Source organism: Caretta caretta, chromosome 1 (genome assembly GCF_965140235.1).
Source record: "Caretta caretta isolate rCarCar2 chromosome 1, rCarCar1.hap1, whole genome shotgun sequence".
Classification (NCBI taxonomy): Eukaryota; Metazoa; Chordata; order Testudines; family Cheloniidae; genus Caretta; species Caretta caretta.
The window spans coordinates 76864143-76892096 of NC_134206.1; positions in this window are offsets into that span (position 1 = coordinate 76864143).

The window sequence follows — 27954 nt, forward strand, 5'->3', positions numbered from 1 at the left end:
TAATGTCCCTTTTTCATAAAATAATTCAAAATGCTAATTTGTTTAGCTCAACTGTAAGTATGGGATAGCTGCCTAGATTTTATCAGAATGCATTGATTCTCACATGATTAGGGATGGTAACCATGGAAGTGCGAATGTGGACCAATTCCTGTTCTAAGGCAGAAGAGTTGCCATATGGACCCAAATGATCAGTGTTTGTTGTAACAGGGTCAGGTGAGAGTGTCACAAATGGGTTACAGCAAGGTTAACTTGCAATATGCATAGGGCATGAAGGGTAACATGATATGTGAAGATTTAGCCACACAACACCATCCCCATGAATTGTACTGAAATATATCCAAAAATATAATTGCAGTTTACTGGTAGTGCAACAAAAAATGGTGTCATGATAAAAATCATGGGGGAAATCTCATTTTTGAGAGCCATAGAGATTCTCTATACATTTTCATTTGTTGGAAAGGATCACAGAACTATCTGTAATATGAATTAGAAAGAAAGAGTATGTGAATGAGCAGGGGGGAGCTTCTTATGCTGTACATAAATAAGAAAGTTCCATGGCTAATTCCCATTAGTAATGATCAAGAGAGAAATCAAAATGATTATTTTAATATGCTCTTTTCCCCCCAAATTTCACAGCTGTTCTCATTTTAAAGTAGTAATATCACTAATAATTTTCCAGGTTAACACTATACTCATTTAATATACTACAACCCTCGGGATAGGGGCATTTACATGGCAGCTCTTAAATGATTCTACTTTCTAATTCTGCAAGTAAAATCAGATGATCTCCCAAATGGGGAGGACTAATTAAAATTAGATGTCTTCCCAACTTCTTTAATTTAGAATAAAAGACTCAAAACTAGGGTGTCACACTCATTCTGTGGGGACGGCTGAATAGCTCTTTTAATTAGGGTCCATGAGCTGTTGGTCTACAAAGTTAGTGCCGTCATTCCACAGCACACATCCAGTTGATGTAAATAGGAGTTTTGCAAGAAAATGTAGGGAAGTCCATTCACCCTCTATCTTCATCCTTTCCTGGGAATTTTCAGGTATTCAATAACTGAGAGAGAAAAAGGACAGTGTGTGGGGAGTCCCGAGTTTATAGCAGTGCATTTTTTTAAACTAATAGAGCCAGCCATCTCCAACAGCTGTATGTGCCACTGAGTTCAGCAACAATGGATAATTACATCAGACACATCCCAGTGGTGTCCACAGAGGGCCCCGCTATGCTAGACTATGGCCTGAGGTTTCTGGGATCCATTCCTAGCTGGAATTCAGAGGCAGTTTAAGGAGGCACTTCTAGGTTGGCTATAGTGAGGTACAAATAAGACTACATGGTCTGAGCTTTGAAGAAGGGTTTGCTGTCAGAGCAGGAAGAGACAAGAGAGTTCTTTTGACTAGAAGCCAGTAAAAGAAGCTGTGGAGAAGTATTTGAGCTATGTTGCATGAGTCTGTTTTGTACTTTTTTAAGTTTGCAACTTCTAGAATTTAGGGAGGGAATGCAGCTAGAAACTTTCACCAAATGGTGTTTATTAGGATTAATTCAAAGTCCCTACAATAAAACCCTAGCCAATGAGGGTGATTTGTGTTCAAATAAGAGCCTGCCATTAATTTTTCTCTTCCATTTTTCTGCACTGGACATGTGGCATATAGTCATTTTCCCCTCTCCAAATGGGTGTAAAATGTTACCATCCTCACTTTGCTCAAGAGCAAATGTCTCCACAAAGTACAAAGCAGTGAAGGATAAGGGTTAGCATCTGCATTTTGTTTTAAAATTAACATTTAGTTGTTATGTTGTCATCACTAGTTTTCAGAGTCAACACCCATTGAGCTATACAGGTCAGTTTACACCTCTTTAAACCTATTGTTTCAGGTTGGACATCTGTATGCTAAGAAAGACTACTATCTGGAATCATATTCAGAAATATGTAACTTAATCAGAAGATGTGTAAATAATCCAAATATAATCTTTTTGGTCAGCCCTTCAGCTGCAATTAAAATGAACAATATTTTGAATGAATAGTAATTATCGTATAAACAAATTGGTTCCAATTTTACCCCATATGCATGGTCACAACTCCCAGTAGTTGCATCCATGTAAATGAGGGCTGAATCGAGGCTATGTGTAAGAGATAAATGAAGAAACATTGCAATAATGTTTGGAGATATATTTTATACCTATTTCAAGTCTTATTTCCTCCTGCTGCCAATATTTGAGAATAATTAGTAGAACTCATTGTCAGTGTCAGTATTTTCTGACTCGTAACATAATCTATCATATTACTCCAACTCATTCTGAGAGTAATTAATTTAGCTTATGCTTGCTAGTGTTTACAATTATTATGATATTTTCAAATTGCAATAAGTTTTGATATGTTAATAGGGTTATTGGCAGCACATTTGGAATGAATATTTTATCCTAAAATATATAAAAATATGTTGGAAAAATATTAACACAAAGGATTCATTTGAGTTTTTAGAAGTTTAAAAGTAAATTATATGTTTCTGTCTATCTATCTATACTCACAAAATGATCTTAAAGTATACAAAACAAAACCAGAATCAACCAGAAATACTAAGTGGAATGATTCTGGTATCCCTAATCTTCAGGCATACAGTACAAATTAGGTGGAGACCTAATTTAACACAACTGGAGTTAATTTTATACCTGGCGCCATGACGTGTATAAAACATGTAAACATTCTTTCTCATGATAGTTTCAGGTTAGAATATCACATCACTCAAGAAAGAATGATTTTGAAGAATCCTTAACACTTGCAGTACTGTGTACTTGAATATTTGTTATTCAGAAAATTAATTAGTTTTAAAACCAAACAAGCCACAGAGAACTAGAACCCCATATGTGAGCTCAGGTTCTTGCATTTCATGCCCAGATTTTGTGGTGGTTTGGGGCAGCTTTTACAGTGCTGTTTGCCGCTAAAGCAGACCTAAAGCTGGTTTAACTGGCCACAAGAGGATTTTCCCCAGTACTAGGAATCCTTGAGTGGTATACAATCATGGTAGCATTGTCTCCCTGGGCTTCATAGTCTGAGCTCCAGTCCAAGCGGCAACTTCGGAGTGTTCCCTATTCAGTGTTTTTGAGCTTGCCAGCACGAGCCCCAGAGGTCCGAGTCTGTCAACCCAGACTGGGAGGCTCACTTCAAAATCCTGTGAAGACATACCCTAAGTGATCGGGTGTACCACACTACTCAGCAGCTGTAATAATAGCACAATTAACTTAAAAGGCTGGTAGTTGAGAATGTGTAACATTGGGTTTCACTCACTCAGTGGTAGAAGTGCTGTAGGAGAGTGTGCTCCAAAAAAGAGAGCAGATAGTAAATCTACCAGAGAACTTATCCCAACCTATGTATCCTTGGACAGACATGCCTATGATTTCTCCCTCCATATTTGATTCCAGTGCTCCCTTATGACATTCATCTGTCCACTTCGCAACCATTTTGGTTTCATAACTGTACTGCCTTTGCTGCTCTTTCTTACATTCAAACTGGACAAAAAATAACATAAAATACAGTTGTTTTTTTTAAAGATGGAAACATATCTGGGCTAGTTTGGCAAGTGTTATATCCAGACTCCAATGAAACTACCCTATTTACACCATCTGGATCTGGCCCATAAGCTTTTGAATTGAAAGGACATCACTTTTTTGCAGGTGCTCTTGTAAATCAAAACTTGATATGCCTATGCAAATAATTTAAAATCCCATTACAACCAAAGAAGCAAACTGTATGCACCTTTGATACATATTCAAAACTATATCAAGAAGAAAAAAATGCCAAAATGATTACCACAGTATCTGCTTTTCTACAACATTTAGTGTGAGGTGTTAGAGAGGATTTGAGTTATATTTGCTCTGGCATTTGTCTGCCACTGCAGGTGTCCCAATGTGACCCATGAAAAGGAAAGAAAAAATACACATTTCATTGAATTTACTGTTGTTGCTATACATGTTAAATACCTTATTTTATGGTCCCTTTGGGTGACATAATATGTTACATTATCTTCATGTCACATGACACAACACACAACTTATGCTCCTTTTGGTGATTTGTTTTATATTAAAGAAAGCAACCAGTTTTTTAACTCCTTCATCCAGATTTAATCCTGTGACAGGGCCAATTGATTCCAAAGAATTTGCAGGCATGAGCAGAGTTAGTTGATAAAAAAGAATATAGCTAGGTCAAATCTGTTCCCTGATTGTTGATAATGGAGCATAAGTTAACTATCCCAATAGTGTGAGTTTTCAAATTTGAAGTGGGACTGCTTCTGCAGAAAAGGACCTAGGGGTTACAGTAGATGAGAAGCTGGATATGAGTCAACAGTGTGCCCTTGTTGCCAAGAAGGCCAATGGCATTTTGGGATGTATATGCAGGGGCATTGCCAGCAGATCGAGGGACGTGATTGTTCCCCTCTATTCAACATCGGTGAGGACTCATCTGGAGTACTGTGTCCAGTTTTGGACCCCACTCTACAAGAAGGATGCAGAAAAATTGGAAAGAGTCCAACGGAGGCCAGTGCATCCCTCAGCCCACGCCACTTCCAGCAGCTCCCATTGGCCTGGAGCAGCGAACTGCGGCCAGTGGGAGCCATGATCGGCCAAACCTGCGGATGCGGCAGGTAAACAAACCAACCGGCCCACCAGGGGCTTTCTCTGCACAAGCGGCGGAACAAGTTTGGGAACTACTGTTGTAATGAATAACTGAAGTCTGTATTTTCTTTCAGTACAGTAGAACCTCAGAGTTATGAACAGCTCTGGAATAGTGGTTGTTTGTAACTCTGAAACGTTGATAACTGGACAAAATGTGATGGTTGTTCTTTCAAAAGTTTACAACTGAACATTGACTTAATACAGCTTTGAAACTTTACTGTGCAGAAGAAAAATGCTGCTTTCCCTTTATTTTTTAATAGTTTATATTTAACACATTACTGTACTGTATCTGCATCTTCTTCTTCTTTTTTGTCCCTGCTGCTGCCTGATTGCATACTTCTGGTTCCAAATGAAGTGTGTGGTTGACTGGTCAGTTTGAAAATTTGGTGTTTGTAACTCTGAGGTTCTACTGTAGTAGAATAAGATTTGGAAAAAATATTTTACAAAGATTGTCTTACTTTTTTAACAGTTCAGAGAAATTCCTAGTCTCTTCATGATCATTCATTGTGAACGCATATAAACATTTGATGAAATATGACTGAAGATTTACAATCTTAATTCAGAAACATCTTATTTTATGTTCAAGGCAAGTCTTGGTATACAGATCCATAACATTTTATAGGAATTTTAGTGACTGTTAAGAATATGGCTTTGAAAACTTTCATATAACACTTATGAATTTTTAAAGATTATGTAGGAACACTATGAAATGTAGCAATTGTGCGTGCTTGGTCTGCTATTTCTCAAACTTTAATATCTTGAACTTATATATAAGCTTTGTCCACGGGAGGCCCAATACTGAATGAGGATGTACAGGTCTGCTCTTTGCATATCTGCTGTACACTGAAGCAGCCTGCTCACACCAAAAAAGTGGTTAGCAAACAGAGACCTAGTTGTAGCAGTGGCTACTCCAACAGCTGCACTCTGTTGCAGAGGGCTTGTTCACCCTGGAGAACAGAAAAAGGAAATGGGGACAGATATTTGGAGAATCAAGGCAATAGTAGGGGTATTCTATATGTTGAACACCAAACTAGCTGTTCAGATCTGAAGTAACTGTCTTTATATAATTGCTCCAAAAGGTACACTTTATCTGCTAGATCTTAGCCCCATCTAATCCATTATAAAGGAGTCCATAAAACCAACTTGGAGAAAGTATGTTGCTGATTTGGGGCCATAATAAACAAGTGGAAGTACCCCTCTGAAGAGGGTGCAACTTTTGCAGTTTTTTGTGAATCTGCAGAAGTCATGGAGGTAAATTTACATTATTATATTGGACAGAGCCCAAAATGAGATCTGCAAAGATATTAATTCCATTGTACATGGGAGAGGGAGGTTGAGTCTTTTGCTTGCAAATAGCCTATTCTTTCAGGTAATCTGTTTCTGGTACACATTGCTCTTTTCTGACTACCTTGACAGATTGCTGTTCTTTCTTTTTCAGTTTAAACTTTTGTTTACTAACCATATGAACATACCCATCTTTGTATTTGCTGATTATTCTGTGTGCCTGTCACATAATTGTAATAAAATCTGTTTGGTGGAGTTTAAATAGTTATTAAACTTAAGTGATATTTCCTGAGGATTGGGAATTCTTTATTTCTGCTGGCTCTTTAGATTTTTCCAATTTAATTTTCTCGACACCAGTTCCCTTTGATAAAACTGTAACCTATTTTCTTTAACCCTCTTTCTATGAGACAATATTCAGTTAAGCAATTAGAGAGACTGTTAATATACTGTACATTCAAATAGACATTGAAATTATGCCTATTTCATAAACATAAACATAAATTATAAGGCCGGAATTGACCTTGGTGATCATAGAATCTGACCTCCTGCATAACAGAGGCCATAGAACTTCCCCAAAATAATTCCCATTTCAACGAGAGCATGTTTTTTAGAAAAACAATTAATCTTGATTTAAGTATTGTCAGTGATGGAGAATCCATCAGTTCCCTTGGTAAATAGTTCCAATGGTTAATTACCCTCACTCTTAAAAATCACACCTTATTTCCAGTTGGATTTTTTCTCTGACTTCAGATACCAGCCATTGGATCTGTTATACCTTTGTCTGCTAGAAGACCCCATTTTCATATTTTGTTCTCCACAGAGGTACTTATAAACTATAATCAAGTAACCCTTTACCCTTCTCTTTTTGAAGCTAAATAGCTTGTGCTCTTTGAGTCTATCACTATAAGACTTGCTTTCCAATTCTTTAACCATTGTTGCTCTTCTCTGAACCCTCTCCAATTTATCAACATCCTTCTTAAACTGTGTACATCAGAACTGGATATACTATTCCAGTAGTGGTCTGACCAGTGCAAAGTGCAGAGGTAGTATAACCTCCCTATTCCTAATCCCAAACCTGTCATTCACTCAGCTAACCTCATCATTAGCCAACATGGGGAAAAGGAGGAGAACAATCCCCACTGGCCCACCTAGTGGGTTGGGGGACACACCAGAGACCTTCCTCTCTGGTGGGACCCACAGTCCAGGTCAACTCCTCTTATGTCAAATAGGAAGTTGAAGGGGATAGAGGGGGGAACCTGGGCCCATCCTCTACTCCGGGTTCCAGCCCAGGGCCCTGTGGATTGCAGATGTCTACAGTGTTTCCTGTCTCCTTCTTTATCCTCCTGAAGCCTGATTATGCTTGTATTCCTCAGTTCTCAAGCAGCACACCTTCTCACTCCCTGTTCCTTGCATGCCCTTCACTAACTGATGGGAGGTCCTTTTCAAACCAGGTGTCCTGATTAGTCTGCCTTCCATAATTGATTCTAGTATGCTCTTAATTGACTCCAGAGGTCTTAATTAGCTTGCCTGTCTTAATTGGTTCAAGCAGGTTCCTGATTGCACTCATGCAGCCCCTGCTCTGTTCACTCAGGGAACAGAAAACTGTTTATCCAGTGGCCAGTATATCTGCCTTCTACTACTCTGCTGTACCCAACTGGCCTGGGTCTATCACAATAGGGTAGGACCACGAATTGACCCCATGGGACCTCAGTAGAAAAACTGACTCAGGATGATGATCCCATGTTTACAATTACATTTTGAGACCTGTCAGTTAGCCTGTTTTTAGTCCATTTAACATATGCCATTTTATTTTTTATTTTTAATCTTTCATGATTTTTTAATCAAAATGTTGTGGGGTGCCAAGTCAAATGCTTCACAGAAGTCTAAGTATATTAGATCAGTACTATTACCTTTATCAACCAAACTTGTAATTTCAACAAAAAATATCAGTTTATAGGATCTATTTTTCATCATATTGATTGGCATTAATTATACTTTCTTTTAATTCTTTATTAATCAAATCCTGCATAAGCCATTCCATTGTTTTACCTAGTTATTTAGAAATGTCTGACTTTACTAGCTGCTGTTTAAAAACCTCCTGAGTTATTATTGGAATGGAAAGTGTTTCCTCATCATATGATATTAGTTCATCATCTATACTTCCCCCCATCCCAGTACAGAACAGAAATATTTATTGAACATTTCTGCCTTATAAGAATTACTGACAAGTCTATCACTTCCATTTAGTAATGGACTACTACCATTTTTAAGATTAATTTTGTTCCTAATATACCTTTAAAAATCCACCTCCTTTTCATTGTCCTTAACTCTGCTGACTGTAGATTTCTCCTGTAGCTATGTCCTTTTGATTCCCTGATCAATTTTCTATAATTCCTAGCTTCTGACTTATCTTCAGTACTATCAGCTTCTCCTTTCTTCCATTTGTTACATCTGCCTCTATCTCCTATCTAAGTCAAGCTGGATTTTTAACCTGTGTGGCCTTTTTACTTCATCGTGACTTTTTGGACATATAATAAAATGTTCTTTAACAGTTCTCAATTATCATTCACATTTTTCTGTTTAAATTCTTTCTTTCAACTGATTTGTCTCATAATTGTTTTCAGCTTTGAAAATCAAATATAAGGTTGTGCTTAATATTAAACACAATCCTAACACTGTGCAACTCTTAGACACAAACTGTATAATTGCTCACAGCAGTTACATAAAAGGACAGTTAAGTACACTCTTGACCTTCTAAAGAGAGGTACAAGTTCTTCCCTCGCTGGCTGGCTGTCAACTTGGAAAGGAATGTTAAAGGTAATAAAGAGCCCAAAGTTAATCTGTCGTAATGATCTGTTATGGAAGTCACTCTTGAAGAATACAGAAGCTCATTGGGTCAAAGCTCCCTGAGAAGCAGGAGATGTTCAGGGAAGGAAGCCTTCCAGCCATGTTCAGTGGACCAGAGTGAGATAGACATCCCACCTCACCAGAAGCCAAATAATGTTTTAATGAATTATAGGACAAACAGACCTAATCTTCTTCCCCTTTTGGAGCTACTCAGCTGGTGATCCTTGCAGAGTGTGAAGCCACAGCTCTGGGACAAATAGATATAAGATAAGGGTTTGTAGTGCACATGAGGTGGGAAGATCATTTATAAAAACTGTCTTTCCTAAAGACTTTCCCCTTCAGCAAAATATTTTTTGACTGTCTGTGGTAGTCTGAACTTTCCCCTGGATAGATCACCCAACTCCACAACCAGGGGAAGAAGGAGGATCCGGGGAACTACAGGCCAGTCAGCCTCACCTCAGTCCCTGGAAAAATCATGGAGCAGGTCCTCAAGGAATCAATTCTGAAGCACTTAGAGGAGAGGAAAGTGATCAGGAACAGATAGCATGGATTCACCAAGGGCAAGTCATGCCTGACTAACCTAATTGCCTTCTGTGATGGGATAACTGGCTCTGTCGATGAGGGGAAAGCGGTGGATGTGTTATTCCTTGTCATTAGCAAAGCTTTTGACACAGTCTCCCACAGTATTCTTGCCAGCAAGTTAAAGAAATATGGGCTGGATGAATGGACTATAAGGGGATAGAAAGCTGGCTAGATAGTCAGGCTCGGTGGGTAGTGATCAATGGCTCCATGTCAAGTTGGCAGCTGATATCAAGCAGAGTGCCCCAAGGTTCGGTCCTGGGGCTGGTTTTGTTCAATATCTTCATTAATGATTTGGAGGATGGCATGGACTGCACCCTCAGCAAGTTTGCAGATGACACTAAACTGGAAGGAGTGGTAGATATGCTGGAGGGTAGGGATAGGATACAGAGGGCCGTAGACAAATTAGAGGATTGGGCCAAAAGAAATCTGATGAGGTTCAACAAGAACAAGTGCAAAGTCCTGCACTTAGGATGGAAGAATCCCACGCTCTTCTACAGGCTAGGGACCGAATGGCTAGGCAGCCATTCTGCAGAAAAGGACCTAGGGGTGACAGTGGATGAGAAGCTGGATATAAGTCAACAGTGTGCACTTGTTGCCAAGAAGGCCAATGGCATTTTGGGATGTATAAGTAGGGGCATTGCCAGCAGATCGAGGGACGTGATCATTCCCCTCTATTCGACATTGGTGAGGCCTCATTTGGAGGACTGTGTCCAGTTTTGGGCCCCACACTAGAAGAAGGATGTGGACACATTGGAGAGAGTCCAGTGGAGGAGAATGAAAATAATTAGGGGGCTGGGACACATGACTTATGAGGAGAGGCTGAGGGAACTGGGATTCTTTAGTCTACAGAAGAGAAGAATGAGGGGGGATTTGATATTTGCTTTCAACTATCTGAAGGGGGGTTCCGAAGAGGATGGATTTCCACTGTTCTCAGTGATACCAGATGACAGAACAAGGAGTAATGGTCTCAAGTTGGAGTGCGGGAGGTTTAGGTTGTAAGTTATAAAAAAAACTTTTTCACTAGGAGGGTGGTGAAGCCCTGGAATGGGTTACCTAGGGAGATGGTAGAATCTCCTTCCTTAGAGGTTTTCTAGGTCAGGCTTTACAAAGCCCTGGCTGGGATGAATTAGTTGGGAATTGGTCCTGCTTTGAGCAGGAGGTTGGACTAGATGACCTCCTGAGGTCCCTTCCGACCCTGATATTCTATGATTCAGACAACTGCAGATATCTTTAACTATTACCTTATACCCAGTTAGAGTTCTGATGTAAAGTTCCATAGTTAAATTTGAAAAGTGGGAAACAATGAAAAAAACTATTATTCCATAGCCCTTAGCTGCATGGTGGTGTAATATGGAGTGACCCATCTCAAAATAAATCACTTAATTATCAGCCAGCTCTACAAAATGCATTGTAAAAGAAACTGTGTGTTCTATAATTGCAGTATGCATATTATGGTTAAAGTAAAAAGGTCTTAATTCATCAGTGGACTTTTCAGCAACATGAAACCAGTTAATCATATAAATAATAAAATGGACATTTATTATAGGTATGGGCTAAACAGGTTCACTATAATTAAGCTGCCTTCATATAATGGAGTATTCAGACGCCAGAAAATATTTTGCTATCACCTCCTTCTAAGAGATATGCACATTGCCAGGATTTTAATTTTACTCCTGGAAGTACCTCTCCCAATAGATTAGTTTTAAATGTCAGTGTTCCACTCTCCAACCAATTACATTAAGAGTGCAGCAAATGAAAATGTGTTTATAGGAGGTGTGATGACTGTACAGCATCCATAATACAATAATTGAAGTTGCACTTTAACATTTCTTGCTTACAATATCTAGTCAGGACTCTAAGGCTCAGTAGTTCTTTTGTCAGTTGCTAATCATTAAAGTCAGAATGTTTATTTGTTTTGGTTGTTAATTCTTTAAGGTCTTCACACCAGAGCACTCCTTAGTATATTTGGGTGAGTCTACAAAATATTTCCACTGTGATCACATCACTATGCACAGGGGTAGGAATTTTGGGGAAGGGCTAGTGAAATAATTCTATGGCATATACTACAACTTGCCCCTTCATATCTCTGTCCCACACTGCTTATCCACTCTTATCTTTTTATCATATCATATCACCCCTCGGCTCCACAAATCTTCCCATCCTCAAACCCCTCTTTGCCCATTTATCTCACCAGTCATCTTACCACTTTCATCCATGCCATATCTTAAACATAGAATTCCCTGAACTGATTCATAAGGACACCAAACTCTTCTGATTGTGGTGATTCTAGTGATGTTAAACTAGTTGGGCTGTAATTTCTCAGTAAGTCCATCACTAGCATGTTGGCTACATTCCAGTCTTCAGAAACCATTCCTAAACTCAGTGAGCTTTAAATCAATGGATTACCTGAGAGCACTGATTCCCAGGATCCACTCCTACTATGATACTGACAAAGATTTTAGCCAGGTAGGCTGATGTCAAGGGCTTAGTCAAAGCCCAGTAGGTAATAGTTCATAATTATAGAAAAAAGTTGATTTATGTTTTTTCCTTCTACCCTACCCTGAAATTCTTGCTTAGTTTCTCATACTGTGCACTCTTCAAGTCAGTGTGTGTGTGTTACTACCTGTTTGGACAATACCTAATATATTGTGGGCAATTACACAGTGCATATAATAAATTATGAAATAATACAAGTATGTAATATCTGTATGCTGGGATCTTGAGATCCTATGCTTCCACACCATTTCTTGCCGCAGAAGTGAAGCTCAGCTGTTTGTTATAGGGTCTATATATAGTTGTCAACAATGAGAAAAGATTTGCAAGCCACAGTTTCCCAGATAAGATAGAGGACTGCTAGGTCCTCAGCCACTGGAGGTATGGGCATTTTGGTGAGCTTAAAACTCCCCCATATCCTAGTTCTTAGTTACTCACCTGCCTCTTATCATTCCCACTCTCCCTATCACTATATTCAATGAATTATTGAATAATTAAGAACAATAAATTGATTTAAATTATGTTTGTCAGCCATCACCCTGACCACCTTACTTCCATGTTCCACTTCTTCCCTCCATTCTTATTTCTGTTATCTTTCTGTTTAGATTGTAAGCACTTAAAGGCAGAGAATTTGACTTCCTGAGCACCTGTACAGCACCTTGCACAGCTGGGGCCTTAATCTGCCTGGGCCATTTGAGAGGTACCAGTATGAAGGAATAATAACAGTATGAAAGAATAATAATTAACAGAGTGAATTATAAGTAAATACCAGTGCTGTAATTGTGGATGTGTGTCTTGGAGATATATCAGATGAGATAACGTTGCATTCCTTGCATATATAGAGGCTGTCTATTGGGCTATCTGGTTTATAGGAAGCTGGTTTGGGATACTGTGTGGACAAGTTGCTGTAAAACCAGTGTGTGGTTTTGATCATAATGGGAAGATGAGGCACAAATTTTGTAGTGTCATAGGCAGAATATTGATATTGGTGGCTTGCAAATATAAACTTAACTGGAGGAGAAAATGTGGTTGGGTTTGTGGCCTGTATGTACTGAGCTGGAGGTAATTAGTTAGTTAGAGAGAGAGAGAGAGAGACAGAGAAAGAGACAGAGAGACAGAGAGACAGATAGAGAGGAGATTTAAGTGTGGTTATTGTTAATGTTTAAAATACAGAAGTAGATTTAGGGTATGTCTACACTACGGAATAAGGTCGAATTTATAGAAGTCGGTTTTTTAGAAATCGGTTTTATATATTCGAGTGTGTGTGTCCCCACAGAAAATGCTCTAAGTGCATTAAGTGCATTAACTCGGCGGAGTGCTTCCACAGTACCGAGGCTAGAGTCGACTTCCGGAGCGTTGCACTGTGGATAGCTATCCCACAGTTCCAGCAGTCTCCACTGCCCATTGGAATTCTGGTTGAGATCCCAATGCCTGATGGGGCTAAAACATTGTTGCGGGTGGTTCTGGGTACATATCGTCAGGCTCCCGTTCCCTCCCTCCCTCTGTGAAAGCAAGGGCAGACAATCGTTTCGCGCCTTTTTTCCTGAGTTACCTATGCAGACGCCATACCACGGCAAGCATGGAGCCCGCTCAGTTAACCGTCACCCTATGTCTCCTGGGTGCTGGCAGACGTGGTACGGCTTTGCTACACAGTAGCAGCAACCCATTGCCTTCTGGCTGCAGACGGTGCAGTATGACTGGTAGTCGTCCTCGTCGTGTCCGAGGTGCTCCTGACCACGTCGGCTGGGAGCGCCTGGGCAGACATGGGTGCAGGGACTAAATTTGGAGTGACTTGACCAGGTCATTCTCTTTAGTCCTGCAGTCAGTCCTATTGAACCGTCTTATGGTGAGCAGGCAGGCGATACGGATTGCTAGCAGTCGTACTGTACCATCTTCTGTCAGGCAGACAAGAGATGAGGATTGCTAGCAGTCGTATTGTACCATCTTCTGCCAGGCAGGCAAGAGATGAGGATGGCTAGCAGTCGTACTATACCATCTTCTGCCGAGCAGCCATGAGATGTGGATGGCATGCAGTCCTTCTGCACCATCTGCTGCCAGCCAAAGATGTAAAAGATAGATGGAGTGGATCAAAACAAGAAATAGACCAGATTTGTTTTGTACTCATTTGCTTCCCCCCCTCCCCTGTCTAGGGGACTCATTCCTCTAGGTCACACTGCAGTCACTCACAGAGAAGGTGCAGCGAGGTAAATCTAGCCATGTATCAATCAGAGGCCAGGCTAACCTCCTTGTTCCAAGAAGAACAATAACTTAGGTGCACCATTTCTTACTGGAACCCTCCGTGAAGTCCTGCCTGAAATACTCCTTGATGTAAAGACACCCCTTTGTTGATTTTAGCTCCCTGAAGCCAACCCTGTAAGCCGTGTCCTCAGTCGCCCCTCCCTCCGTCAGAGCAACGGCAGACAATCATTCCGCGCCTTTTTTCTGTGCGGACGCCATACCAAGGCAAGCATGGAGGCCGCTCAGCTCACTTTGGCAATTAGGAGCACATTAAACACCACACACATTATCCAGCAGTATATGCAGCACCGGAACCTGGCAAAGCGATACCGGGCGAGGAGGCGACGTCAGCGCGGTCACGTGAGTGATCAGGACATGGACACAGATTTCTCTGAAAGCATGGGCCCTGCCAATGCATGCATCATGGTGCTAATGGGGCAGGTTCATGCTGTGGAACGCCGATTCTGGGCTCGGGAAACAAGCACAGACTGGTGGGACCGCATAGTGTTGCAGGTCTGGGACGATTCCCAGTGGCTGTGAAACTTTCGCATGCGTAAGGGCACTTTCATGGAACTTTGTGACTTGCTTTCCCATGCCCTGAGGCGCATGAATACCAAGATGAGAGCAGCCCTCACAGTTGAGAAGCGAGTGGCGATAGCCTTGTGGAAGCTTGCAACGCCAGACAGCTACCGGTCAGTTGGGAATCAATTTGGAGTGGGCAAATCTACTGTGGGGGCTGCTGTGATGCAAGTAGCCCATGCAATCAAAGATCTGCTGATATCAAGGGTAGTGACCCTGGGAAATGTGCAGGTCATAGTGGATGGCTTTGCTGCAATGGGATTCCCTAACTGTGGTGGGGCCATAGACGGAACCCATATCCCTATCTTGGCACCGGAGCACCAAGCCGCCGAGTACATAAACTGCAAGGGGTACTTTTCAATAGTGCTGCAAGCTCTGGTGGATCACAAGGGACGTTTCACCAACATAAACGTGGGATGGCTGGGAAAGGTGCATGACGTTCGCATCTTCAGGAACTCTGGTCTGTTTCAAAAGCTGCAGGAAGGGACTTTATTCCCAGACCAGAAAATAACTGTTGGGGATGTTGAAATGCCTATATGTATCCTTGGAGACCCAGCCTACCCCTTAATGCCATGGCTCATGAAGCCGTACACAGGCAGCCTGGACAGTAGTCAGGAGCTGTTCAACTACAGGCTGAGCAAGTGCAGAATGGTGGTAGAATGTGCATTTGGATGTTTAAAGGTGCGCTGGTGCAGTTTACTGACTCGCTTAGACCTCAGCGAAACCAATATTCCCACTGTTATTACTGCTTGCTGTGTGCTCCACAATATCTGTGAGAGTAAGGGGGAGACGTTTATGGCGGGGTGGGAGGTTGAGGCAAATCGCCTGGCTGCTGGTTACGCGCAGCCAGACACCAGGGTGGTTAGAAGAGCACAGGAGGGCGCGGTACGCATCAGAGAAGCTTTGAAAACCAGTTTCATGACTGGCCAGGCTACGGTGTGAAAGTTCTGTTTGTTTCTCCTTGATGAAACCCCCCGCCCCTTGGTTCACTCTACTTCCCTGTAAGCTAACCACCCACCCCTCCTCCCTTCAATCACCGCTTGCAGAGGCAATAAAGTCATTGTTGCTTCACATTCATGCATTCTTTATTCATTCATCACACAAATAGGGGGATGAGTACCAAGGTAGCCCAGGAGGGGTAGGGGAGGAGGGAAGGAAAATGCCACACAGCACTTTAAGCACAGCACTTTAAAAGTTTACAACTTTAAAATTTATTGAATGACAGCCTTCTTTTTGGGGGGCAATCCTCTGTGGTGGAGTGGCTGGTTGGCCGGAGGCCCCCCCACTGCGTTCTTGGGCGTCTGGGTGTGGAGGCTATGGAACTTGGGGAGGAGGGCGGTTGGTTACAGAGGGGCTGCAGTGGCAGTCTGTGCTCCAGCTGCCTTTGCTGCAGCTCAACCATACACTGGAGCATACTGGTTTGGTCCTCCAGCAGCCTCAGCATTGAATCCTGCCTCCTCTCATCACGCTGCCGCCACATTTGAGCTTCAGCCCTCTCTTCAGCCCGCCACTTACTCTCTTCAGCCCGCCACCTCTCCTCCCGGTCATTCTGTGCTTTCCTGCACTCTGACATTATTTGCCTCCACGCATTCGTCTGTGCTCTGTCAGTGTGGGAGGACAGCATGAGCTCGGAGAACATTTCATCGCGAGTGCGTTTTTTTTTCTTTCTAAGCTTCACTAGGCTCTGGGAAGGAGAAGATCCTGTGATCATTGAAACACTTGCAGCTGGTGGAGAAAAAAAAAGGGACAGCGGTATTTAAAAAGATACATTTTATAAAACAGTGGCTACAGTCTTTCAGGGTAATCCTTGCTGTTAACATTACATACATAGCACATGTGCTTTCGTTACAAGGTCGCATTTTGCCTTCCCCCACCGCGTGGCTACCCCCTCAACCTTCCCCCCTCCCTGTGGCTAACAGCGGGAAACATTTCTGTTTAGCCACAGGCAAACAGCCCAGCAGGAATGGGCTCCTCTGAGTGTCCCCTGAAGAAAAGCACTCTATTTCAACCAGGTGACCATGAATTATATCTCACTCTCCTGGGGATAACACAGAGAGATAAAGAACGGATGTTGTTTGAATGCCAGCAAACATACACTGCAATGCTTTGTTCTACAATGATTCCCGAGTACGTGTTACTGGCCTGGAGTGGTAAAGTGTCCTACCATGAAGGACACAATAAGGCTGCCCTCCCCAGAAACCTTTTGCAAAGGCTTTGGGAGTACATCCAGGAGACCCGCGAATGCCAGGGCAAAGTAATCCTTTCACATGCTTGCTTTTAAACCATGTATAGTATTTTAAAAGGTACACTCACCAGAGGTCCCTTCTCCGCCTGCTGGGTCCAGGAGGCAGCCTTGGGTGGGTTCGGGGGGTACTGGCTCCAGGTCCAGGGTGAGAAACAGTTCCTGGCTGTCGGGAAAACCGGTTTCTCCGCTTGCTTGCTGTGAGCTATTTACAACCTCATCATCATCATCATCTTCTTCATCCCCAAAACCTGCTTCCATATTGCCTCCATCTCCATTGAAGGAGTCAAACAACATGGCTGGGGTAGTGATGGCTGAACCCCCTAAAATGGCATGCAGCTCATCATAGAAGCGGCATGTTTGGGGCTCTGACCCAGAGCGGCCATTCGCCTCTCTGGTTTTCTGGTAGGCTTGCCTCAGCTCCTTCAGTTTCACGTGGCACTGCTTCGGGTCCCTGTTATGGCCTCTGTCCTTCATGCCCTGGGAGATTTTGACAAAGGTTTTGGCATTTCAAAAACTGGAACGGAGTTCTGATAGCACGGATTCCTCTCCCCAAACAGCGATCAGATCCCGTACCTCCCGTTCGGTCCATGCTGGAGCTCTTTTGCGATTCTGGGACTTCATCATGGTCACCTGTGCTGATGAGCTCTGCATGGTCACCTGCAGCTTGCCACGTTGGCCAAACAGGAAATAAGATTCAAAAGTTCGCGGTTCTTTTCCTGTCTACCTGGCCAGTGCATCTGAGTTGAGAGTGCTGTCCAGAGCGGTCACAATGGAGCACTCTGGGATAGCTCCCAGAGGCCAATACCATTGAATTGTGTCCACAGCACCCCAAATTCGAGCCGGCAAGGTCAATTTAAGCGCTAATCCACTTGTCAGGGTGGAGTAAGGAAATCGATTTTAAGAGCCCTTTAAGTCGAAATAAAGGGCTTCATTGTGTGGACGGGTGCAGGTTTACATCGATTTAACGCTGCTAAATTTGACCTAAAGTCCTAGTGTAGACCAGGGCTTAGTGAGATAGTAAATGAGAATTCATGGGGTAGACTATTAGGGTCAGATTTTTAAAGGTATTGAGTTATCTAAAGAGGCAGACAGGCACCCAGTGGGATTTTCAAAAGTGCCTAGACTCCTATCTGCATTTTTAGACTCTTAAATGCCTTCAAAATCTGGCCTTTAACGTATAAACTTTGTATAAACTTAACTCCAAATTTCCTCCTTCTCAAATTAGAGAGACACAGTGGATTGGCCCAACTTCCGTTGGTGAAAAGAGACAAGCTTTCAAGCTTACACCAAACTTTAAGCTTGAGAGCTTATCTCTTTCACCAACAGAGGTTCGTTCAACAAAAGATATCACCTCACCAATCATGTCTCTCTACTATCCTGGAACCAACATGGCTACAACAGTGCAAACTCACTTTCATATGTTATTTATAAAACTAACAGTCTAATATTACTTTGCAGTAATGAATATCTATTTACAAATGTAACTCTGTCTTAGGGTTCATTTGTCTGAAAATATTTAGTGTTTACAATTCTGTGAAAACAAGAGCAACAACTAAACCAACAAACCAGTGTCCCTGCAATGTCTTTCCAGCTGTTCACTGGAGGCAATCTTCTTGAGCCCTTTCCATCAGCACTGACCATATTACCATCATACTAAATCAAAATATTGTTCGTGATCAAGACGGACTTCTTAAGACCTATGAACTAAAGAATCTAATCATCAACATATATATTTCTATCATCTTGCCTTAAGGGAAAGTCTCACACACTCATCAAATCCAGTCCCTGAAGAATCAAATTAATCAATTCAATGACTCTGTTGTTCTTGCTTATTGCTGCAGCACTCAGCAGGAAAGTTCTGATAGTAACCTCTATTAATTCTGCCATCAACAAATCACAAGAAAAGATGAAGCAATTACAAAATAAAAGAAGCAAGATTACTTTTTTCTCCGACAGTGCAGTGGGTTATATATATTCTTTGCTGCACCTAAAGGCAAGTTTCTATAGTGCTTATTAGTTCAGATAGCTAGATTACTAAACATTATTAAAAGCTGTGTTAAACTTAAAGAGCCAGATTCTTATTTAAACTAAGATCTTTACATCACTCTGGAATTAAAAAGAGTCATTAAAGTGGTCGTTGATTATATTTACCTACACTTTAAGGACCCTTCACACTGCCTGAGTGATGTAAAGGGACGTAGTATAAATTAGAGTTTGGCCCAAGAATATAAAAATAAAGTAAAGGGATCGCAATATTAGATAATAATGAATGAAGCTCTGAAAAAACTTGGGAGATTTCACATCACAGATGTTTCAGTGAACTGTTCCCCATAAACCATCATTCACAGTGGTTTAAACCACAATTTTACTTAAATTTTCTTTTGGGATCAAGCAGTCCCTAAATTTCAAAGTGAAACTTGACCAAAACTGTAATAAAAGTGTGTCACTCAGGAGTCCCAATAAAGGATTGAATGCATTTCTTTGATCCAGTCACATGATGTAAATGAAGGTTAAAAAAGGTTGCAGCCCCATTGTGTGGCAGGAGTCAGTATCCACTGACTTCAGTGGCAACTAGTACGGGGTTTGCATGTTTTCCACTCCAAATCCTAGCCCCCCCAGAATAGATATTAGGATCAGCCACAGTTTTGTGAAACTCTGCAAACCATTCAGCACTCCCGGGTTGTGATTTAAGGTTGGGAACAAAATCTAATTTCTTTACAAAATCTTCGTAATCTCTAATAATGACAGAACTACTCACCGATCTTTAAGGCTGAGAAAATAGGTATTTGGAAGTGATAATGCCTCTTCAGCATACCAATCATGATTTACAGCGCTATCATTCCAAATAGCACCATCTCTAAAAGTTCCATCTCTCAATAATAAAACCAGCATGGGTCCAAAGATCAGCCTTAATAGGAGAAGGCACGACAGCTACAGGAAAAAAAATGCTGCTTCTCTTCTCTCAAAGTGTAATATGTGCCCCAGACCTTGGCATAAATGTTCATGAATTAATACATCTTGTACGTTACAGATGGTACCAGAGTGCATCGGACATTCATTTTGATATTATGAATAGGATAGTTTCTGTTAGATCATGAAATACTACATTTTATTGCTTCTCATTCTAGATGTATTCAATTGTGATGAATGTCTTCATTTTGTTATTGCATGCATACATGGGTGTAGGGACAGAGCCTTTGCCATGACTCCTGACAGTATAGTGCAGGAGGTACAGTTCAGGTGAAGGCATGGTGATTTTAATCCACCTTTGCTGTGACTTGTGCATCTTGGTAGGTAACCTGAGTCACTTCTTTAGGAACCTTCTTGTTGTATACCTAAATTTAGGACAGGGTCCTCACCTTTATCTATAAGGTGTGCTAAGAATCCCTTTAGCATTAAGTGCAATGGACACATGTCCTTTGCCCCTGGTCCCATGACCTTATGTCAGCCCTGTGCTGCTCCTTTGCTGGGAAAGTTGTCACTTGTTGAATTGTGGCTCCTTTACGGGTCCTATACAATACCAGAATGGCATATGGAGGCCCAGGTAGGGGTCAGAATTGACCGCATAATTTTCTATTAAGAATAGCTGTATGATCATCACGTAGGGGGTGCTATTTATGTTTCCTCATTTAGGTAGTACACAGGTCATTGCTCTTATAAAGACTCACTTGAATGAACAAAAGCTAAATTCTAAAGCAGAATTAAATTAAAAAAGAACCCCACACCACTTGAAATATGTAAGTAGTTACATCATATGTGCATTTATTGAAAAATACCTTCCTTGCATGTGTTAAGAGCCATGAACCAAAGCCAAGTGGTTTTAACTGTCTATGATAAGCAGTTATTTTGTAATTGTTCACTGAAATGTGATATTGCAGTTATAAAATAGTATATTAAAATATTAAAATGAATACATTTGTACTATGAAGTAGATTTACACTTTGGTTTAAAAATACAAACCTGGAATAAGTTTTGTTCGGTGCTGTTATTGAGCAGAGATAGACTTTCAATATATCACAGCAAGACCTCTTTAACTTCGGTGTCATTATAATACTTTGGATCAGTAACAAATGAAGAAGTGTTAGGGGGCTTATTCCTTCACCCACTTACTTCCCTGGTCCTTCTCGCATGAACAGAGAGCAACAATACCCGAAGTCCAAAGGTGCAAACAATTCAATGTTTATTGGGGTGAACTTCCAGCAAGCATGATTCCAGTTTCCTTCCTTAGTATCCTCCTTCCCAGCTCTGACACCACAGAGCCTTACACCTGTGTCCCTGTTCCCATTCCTACCCTTAGCCAAACATGATTCCAACTTCCTTACTCCCATTCCCTGTTCCCATTTCCCCCTTTAGCAAAACATGATTCCAATTTTCTTACCCCATTCCCTGTTCCCATCTCCCACACCCACCCCCAATCCCCCCCACACCCACACCCACCCACTTCCTCATTGACTACAGATTATACAGTAAAACTTGAGTTCTGCTTAGCTATACCTTAACCAATCATTTTCCTGAAATTTAACTAACCAATCCTAACATATTGTAACATGATTATGTACCCAATTATATCCCACCACCTTAATTAGTTTACACCCAGCAAAATTAATTATACAGCAGACAGGAACAATCACAGAACCAGACAGAGATTATACAGACAAACAATAGCAAAGTGGGAACTATAATAACAAGACAATACAGAAGTGAGGATTTCACATCCCAGCTATTGATAAGTGAGTTCTTGCCAGACAGGATGCTATCAAACTAAGTTTCCTTTTAAATTTTCTAGGCACTTCCCTTTCTCTGGAGGTGATAGGAATACAGTCCTGTCCTGATAGTGCCTAACAGCCCAATAGCACCTTATTTCAATGTGACTAGTTTGGAATGTGAGGATGTGACTGTTCGCTTCCCAGCTTATGGCTGCCTCTGCTGCTTAGCCAAAGGCCTTAGCCTAAGAACAGGGCCTCAGACTGTCACAGTAAGAGAAAGCCCTTACACCAGCAGATAGTGATTTTGATTCTTTCTTTTATACCTCTATAATTAGCCAAGTGATGAGAATACACCTAAATTCTTAGAGTATAGGCCTTTACAGACAGGCCTGAATATCTTTATCCTAACAAGAAGTTCAGAAATATCCTTCTGTGAAAATACTTTACAAATCTTTGTGCAAAGTGGTTACAAACAGTGACAGAGATGTCCAAAACTAAACTAACAAATACTAAAAATTGGTTACTATCATCAGATTCTTAGCAGGGTATGGAGTTGTGAGAATGGGCAGCAAGTAACTAAAATGAGATACAAAAAAGATTAGATTAAAGAAAATTAAAAAATAAATCCTAAAAGTAGTTTATTTCAATGTTTGTGTAAAGATTCTTTCCCCCTGTACAAGATTGCCAGTGAAAACTGTCAGTTCCTAGGATGACTCAACATTGCAAATGATCTGAATCCTACATTTATCATTTAAAATAAAAGTTTAAAAGTAAATCATAACTACAAGGCAAACAGAACTATTTAAAGCTCTATGAACTATAGATACTAAAATATTGTCAGTGACTGGCAGGATACTGTTTAATGGGTTTGTTTAAAACTTCTGATTCTCCTGCTAGAGATCCTGTAGGGAACTGAATCTACTAAAATGGTAATCTCACTTCAGATGAATTACATTCTTCAGACGAATTACATCATGTTCTTGCTAGTTCGGCCTATACATGTCTTCAACTCCTCTAATCATATTTCTTTTTTGTACTGATGTACACATATCCACACTCATAGGCGTATGTATCTTCCACTACTTTGCCTTACTTGAACAGACAACCTCACATTTATACTTAGACTAACTTATTATTAACATAAAGACATCTATCTAATGTAATGTATTGGATTTGCTTAACTTAATCATATTTTCATGTACTTGAGTTGTCTAATAGTTGTGTGAAAATGGGTAAAAATGAATAGCAAATTTGGTAAAACCTGGGAAATTTTTTGGTAAATATCAATTAAAAAGTGAAAATGAAGGTGCCTTGCTTATTTTCTACAAGCATTACCTGTCTTTAGACAAGGCTTACGTGGGATCTTTAAAGCTAGCAAAATTGAAACTCACATCACACCTTGCTAAATCCCTGTTTCACTGGGCCTAAACATTGTAGTGAAACAGCTTTTCCTGAACCTAGACAAGATGGACATGGATGGGGGAAGCTGTCCTCATGACAGTCTGTAGATGTACTCATGTGGGGCCAGGAGGATGAGCATTCTCATTGGAGGGCCCATGACTCTGTAATGTACTCCTCAACTTCACTTGGCAGAGTTTGTTGACCTTCAGAGCATGATGAAAGTTTAATTTATTTTTCCAAGGGTGGTATTTTCAAAAGTCTTTAATTTTGGCCTAATTGATCCCATTGAACCACTGACTTCGATACTAAGAAGACATATGCCAATGCTGAACACTTTTGAAAATCCCACTTCAAGGCACATTCTGAAGGTATATTCTGATGTGTTAGGGCTTTTTTGGTTTGGTGGGCACCATACTTCATTGCTATGATTAACATGGAATTAATAGTTCTTTGAGGTTGTTGTTTTTATCATGGATTGTAAGTGGACGTAAAGGCTAATGAGTGAATTCTATAAAAGAATAAAATAGATAAGAAAAAGGAATCAATGGGTGAGTCAGGAACCCTTGCTGCAAGGGAATTTGAGGAAAAGTTTATTGGACTTCATAAGCATAACAAATTTTGAGAAGATTGGGACTTCAGAAGCCTGAGGAGTTTTTTCTTGGTAGAAAGGAATTTTCTTAAATAAATTTTCTTAAATCTCATTTCACTGTTTGGAACTTTTCTGTAGCACACATTCAATAGTGCTAATTTTTGTACAAAAAAGATGGGTTATTGAGTTTTCTATTTAAGCCATTTCTGAATACCTAAACTCTTGAGATGACAAATGATTGTCTATGAATTATATTAAACCTGATAAAATAAATTGTCAGAATATTAAATACTAAAAGAGGAGGGCAAAGTTAGAAAAGCTTGAAGAGCCACCAAGAGATTGTTATGGAATGTCTCCTTCACTTGGCCATGCTTCCTATCCCAGCCACATGAAGTGCACAGAAGACACTATGGTAGCTCTTCATGAAACAAAAATTACCTGATACTGGAATAAGCCTCCCGTGACCAATTAAACTGGCTTTAGGGCAGTGTTCCACCAAAGGAGTGATGAAAAACTTCTCTAAGGAAGGCAGTGTTTAGCCTTATGTATAAAAATGTCATTTATCCCATTCCTGGGCTAGCATCTCAACATGATAAATATTATTGTCTAGAGTCTGGGATGACAAATTAATGTCTCTGAAAAGCTGGAGAAGCTGGTTGGGAACCTGAATAGTCACTGAGAATAACATTCCATACATTCATTTCATGCTGTTTCCAGGTGAAAAAAATTATAAATATCTTCTAATTGGTTTCTTGTATAACTGCGCAGAGATCTTCAATTACAGTAATACTTTTTTATCCCAACAGCAGCTCACTTGACATTTACAGGTTTGGCAGCAGCATACTTTTCTTGCTGTTACTGGGTATAGCAATTTTACAATCAATGTGACTAGGTGACCTTTGCAACTAAATTCAGCTCTTCAGCGTTTCTTCGAAAAATAATAGAAATGCCTTATAAGAGTGGAGCATCATCCAGTCAAAGAAAGATCTGAAACTCGTGCTGGGGCTAACATCACAAGTATGGGGCGGACCCTTGGTAGGCTCTGTCCTGGGTAAGCTTCCCATGTGGGAAAGAAAAAGGGTCCAAACCGCAAAGTGATTTAGATGCTGCAACTTTAAAGTATCTAGCCACTCAGTGGAAGCCACAAGCCCTGAGCTGGGAGCCTAAGCTCCCTATACAATGTATGGGAAGAGAGGGACCTAGAGCCACAAAAGGCAGCAAACTGAATGTGGAGCTGCCTGAGCTAGCCAATAGCAGATGTCAAAAGAAGGGTCCTAAACTCCGCCCCTCTCAGGGAGTTTGGCACCTAAGGCCAGGCAGGAGGGAGATGACTATTTCTGCTTGGGATAAACAGCCAGGAACCCCTTCCTGTAGTCAAATGCCTAAGCTGTTTATTGCATGAAAGTTGGTAGCCTACACCTAACTCCACTTGAGTTGAGCCTGGGAGGCCTCCCTTATATCCTTTACCCCAGTTTTTAGGGCAGCAACCCAGGAGGAGGGATACCCGGGTTTAATTCCCACTGCTGCCTGATGAATAGAAGGGATTATTATAAATATGATAATCTAAAGCCTATAGAGTCATTCTTATTCTATCTCTGATCCAATCACTATGTAATTAGTTAAGTATTTCATACACAGTGGAACATCTTCAAAAGGAGAGTCAGCATTTCCCGAAAGCCTGTGTTTAGGGCACTCACTAGAAAGGTGGGAGATTCCTGTTCCAGGTAGGGTGGGGCATTGAACTGGGATCTTCTACATTCTGGGCATGTGCCCAAACCACTGGGCTAAAAGGAAGCTGCTGCCTCCCCATCTTGCTACTACCTAAGGCTGTTTTACTCAGAGCATGCCTACCAAATTTGTTGCCACAGGTCTGACAGGTGCGGCAATGACTACTTTGAAGTTCCTCTTGGGGCTTAGATGTGAGCTAGGCACCAAACTGTGGTGCAGTCAAGAGAGAGGCAACTGCACACATGCCTAGCTGCCAAAACATAGGGGATTTTTAGCATGAACATTTAGGTGAAAAGGGACTTTAAGCACCAACAGGATTAGGTGGCAGCTGAATAGGTGTTTCAAGGATCTCAGTGATACCTAAAGTGGCAATTAGACACCTAAATCCTGTTGTTGATATGGCTGAAGGAGCCCATGGGGGATTGGAGCTGAGCAGAAGAGTTGTTCTAGGTAGCAGACGTTTTGAGGAAAACTGGAGATGCTGGTCAACTGGGCAGTGAGAAAGAATCTATCCAAGGGAGATGGAGAATCCCTTAGAATCTGGGAGCATGAAGTTGTGGAGAATCTTTATCCTATTTAAGGGTAAATCTGCCCCTGTGTACAACAAACTGTATCCATCAGTGTTTCTTCTATGGAGCTCAATAAAACATGATGAAGGTATAAAACATGATGAGGTATAGAACAGCTCTCTCAGCTATACGGTGAAGCCAAGCGACCATAGAATGCTTAGTGGGAGAGTTAATTTAAAAGAATTTCCAAATGCTTTTCTTCATCAAATAAATTATTCCCAACAACTCTGAATTGACTTCAATTGATGGGACTCTGGATTTTTTTCCTGCCAGGCTCTTTCTAATAGTTTTGTGCAAAACAGCATTTCTTCTTCACAGTTATCTTGTCACTTCCTTTCCAGTGAATCTGAATTAATGGAATACATAGTTCCTCACCATAGATTATACTTCTCTATGCTTTCTCAAACCTCTACAAATAATTCTTCCCCTGTGACATCCTCCCCAGCCTACAGAACATGGAATACAGGGGCAAAAATGTCCATCTCTCAAAGAGCTCTTTATATCATAATCATTAATCCTGAACCCTACAAGTATCATAATCTCCCTCATTTCACAATTTCCCTCATACCTACCTGAGTTCTTGATTTAATTCTACAGCACAGGATTTATACAAGGTACCTAAGTCATTCAACTGCTCCTGGGAATTTTTTTATTCTATGTTTGATTGCACTTGAAAAAAGCTGTCCAGAATGAACAATACAGATAGCAGGTGTGGCAGTATGTGAGTGTCATTAATAAATCTGCATTGTGTTGTTCATTCTTCAAACAGAGTTAAGGTTAGCTCTCTTAAGACTATCATAGCATATTATCTGAAAATCTCCCATCTGTCCTCTTAAACTTCATTAACGGAAATGTATTCTGAATATCATCTTGTCTAGTCTACTTCTCCCCAGTATAACAGGCTGCTCTGCCTCAACCCCTATCCCCTCCCCACCCCCTACCAATACCAATTTTGCTTGAAATGCTTCTAAATATAGAAATCAAACTTGTGATCAAATCAAATAGCATAGCAGAGGATAACAGTGTAGACAGATTGTTCCCTATCGGTAACAATCCGTGGCCCAGCCTAACCCTGCACACTGGAGACCTATTACAAGTCATTGTGGGAAACCCCACCACAGCTTTAGAGGTGCTTCCTGGCCACCCAGCATTTCCCCAGGATCATCATATGACAGTGGTGGCAGAGAGAAGTGCTTCTGGGGGAAGAATTGCATTCTCTGATGTCCCTATGGGAAGGTTATTCTTGCCCAGATCACAGAATGATCATGTTGAAGGCATTTGAGTCCCTTAATGTACTAGTCTGAGTGTCCTCAAAATCAATCAGGCCATTACAGAGTTCCCAAAGTGGCATGCACTTTACTTCTGAATAATAGAAGATCATGATTTGGACCAAGAAATATAGCACCCAAATTCATGGATGAAGCTTCCCCTGGGGAGGCTAGCTCGCTGTTCCACCTCTTCGGCCCGCAGCCCTGCCACACTCCACCCCCACTTCACCCCAGTCCCTGCCCCCACCTACGGCCCCGCCCCCTCTCCTGCTCAGTCCCCTCCCCGCTCATCCTCCCCGCTGCCACTTGCCACATTCCTCCTCTCCTCTCCCCTTCCTCCCACCGCTCACTGCTCCCCACATCCCTCCTCTTTTCTACTCCGTCCTTCATGAGGCCCCCAATGCCCAGCTACCAGAAAGATCACTTTCCCCACAATGACTCTGTCCAGACAAAACAGCGTTATTCCAAGAAACAATAAAACTATTGACCAATATGGGGAAGCTCATGAATTGAAGGGACAGATCTTTTCATGAAGCTGGGCTTGGGCTATGAAACTCATTCTGTTAAAAGATAAGTTGACCACAGAAAACTAACAACTTTGAGAACTCTGTTCCAAACTCATTTCTTCAATTTAGCTTTCCTTTAATAATTCCTCCACACAAACATACACATACACACATATATACCACTCAACTCACATACACACACAAACATAAATCAAAACAGAAAAGAAAACAAAAAATCCTGGAAATTATAATC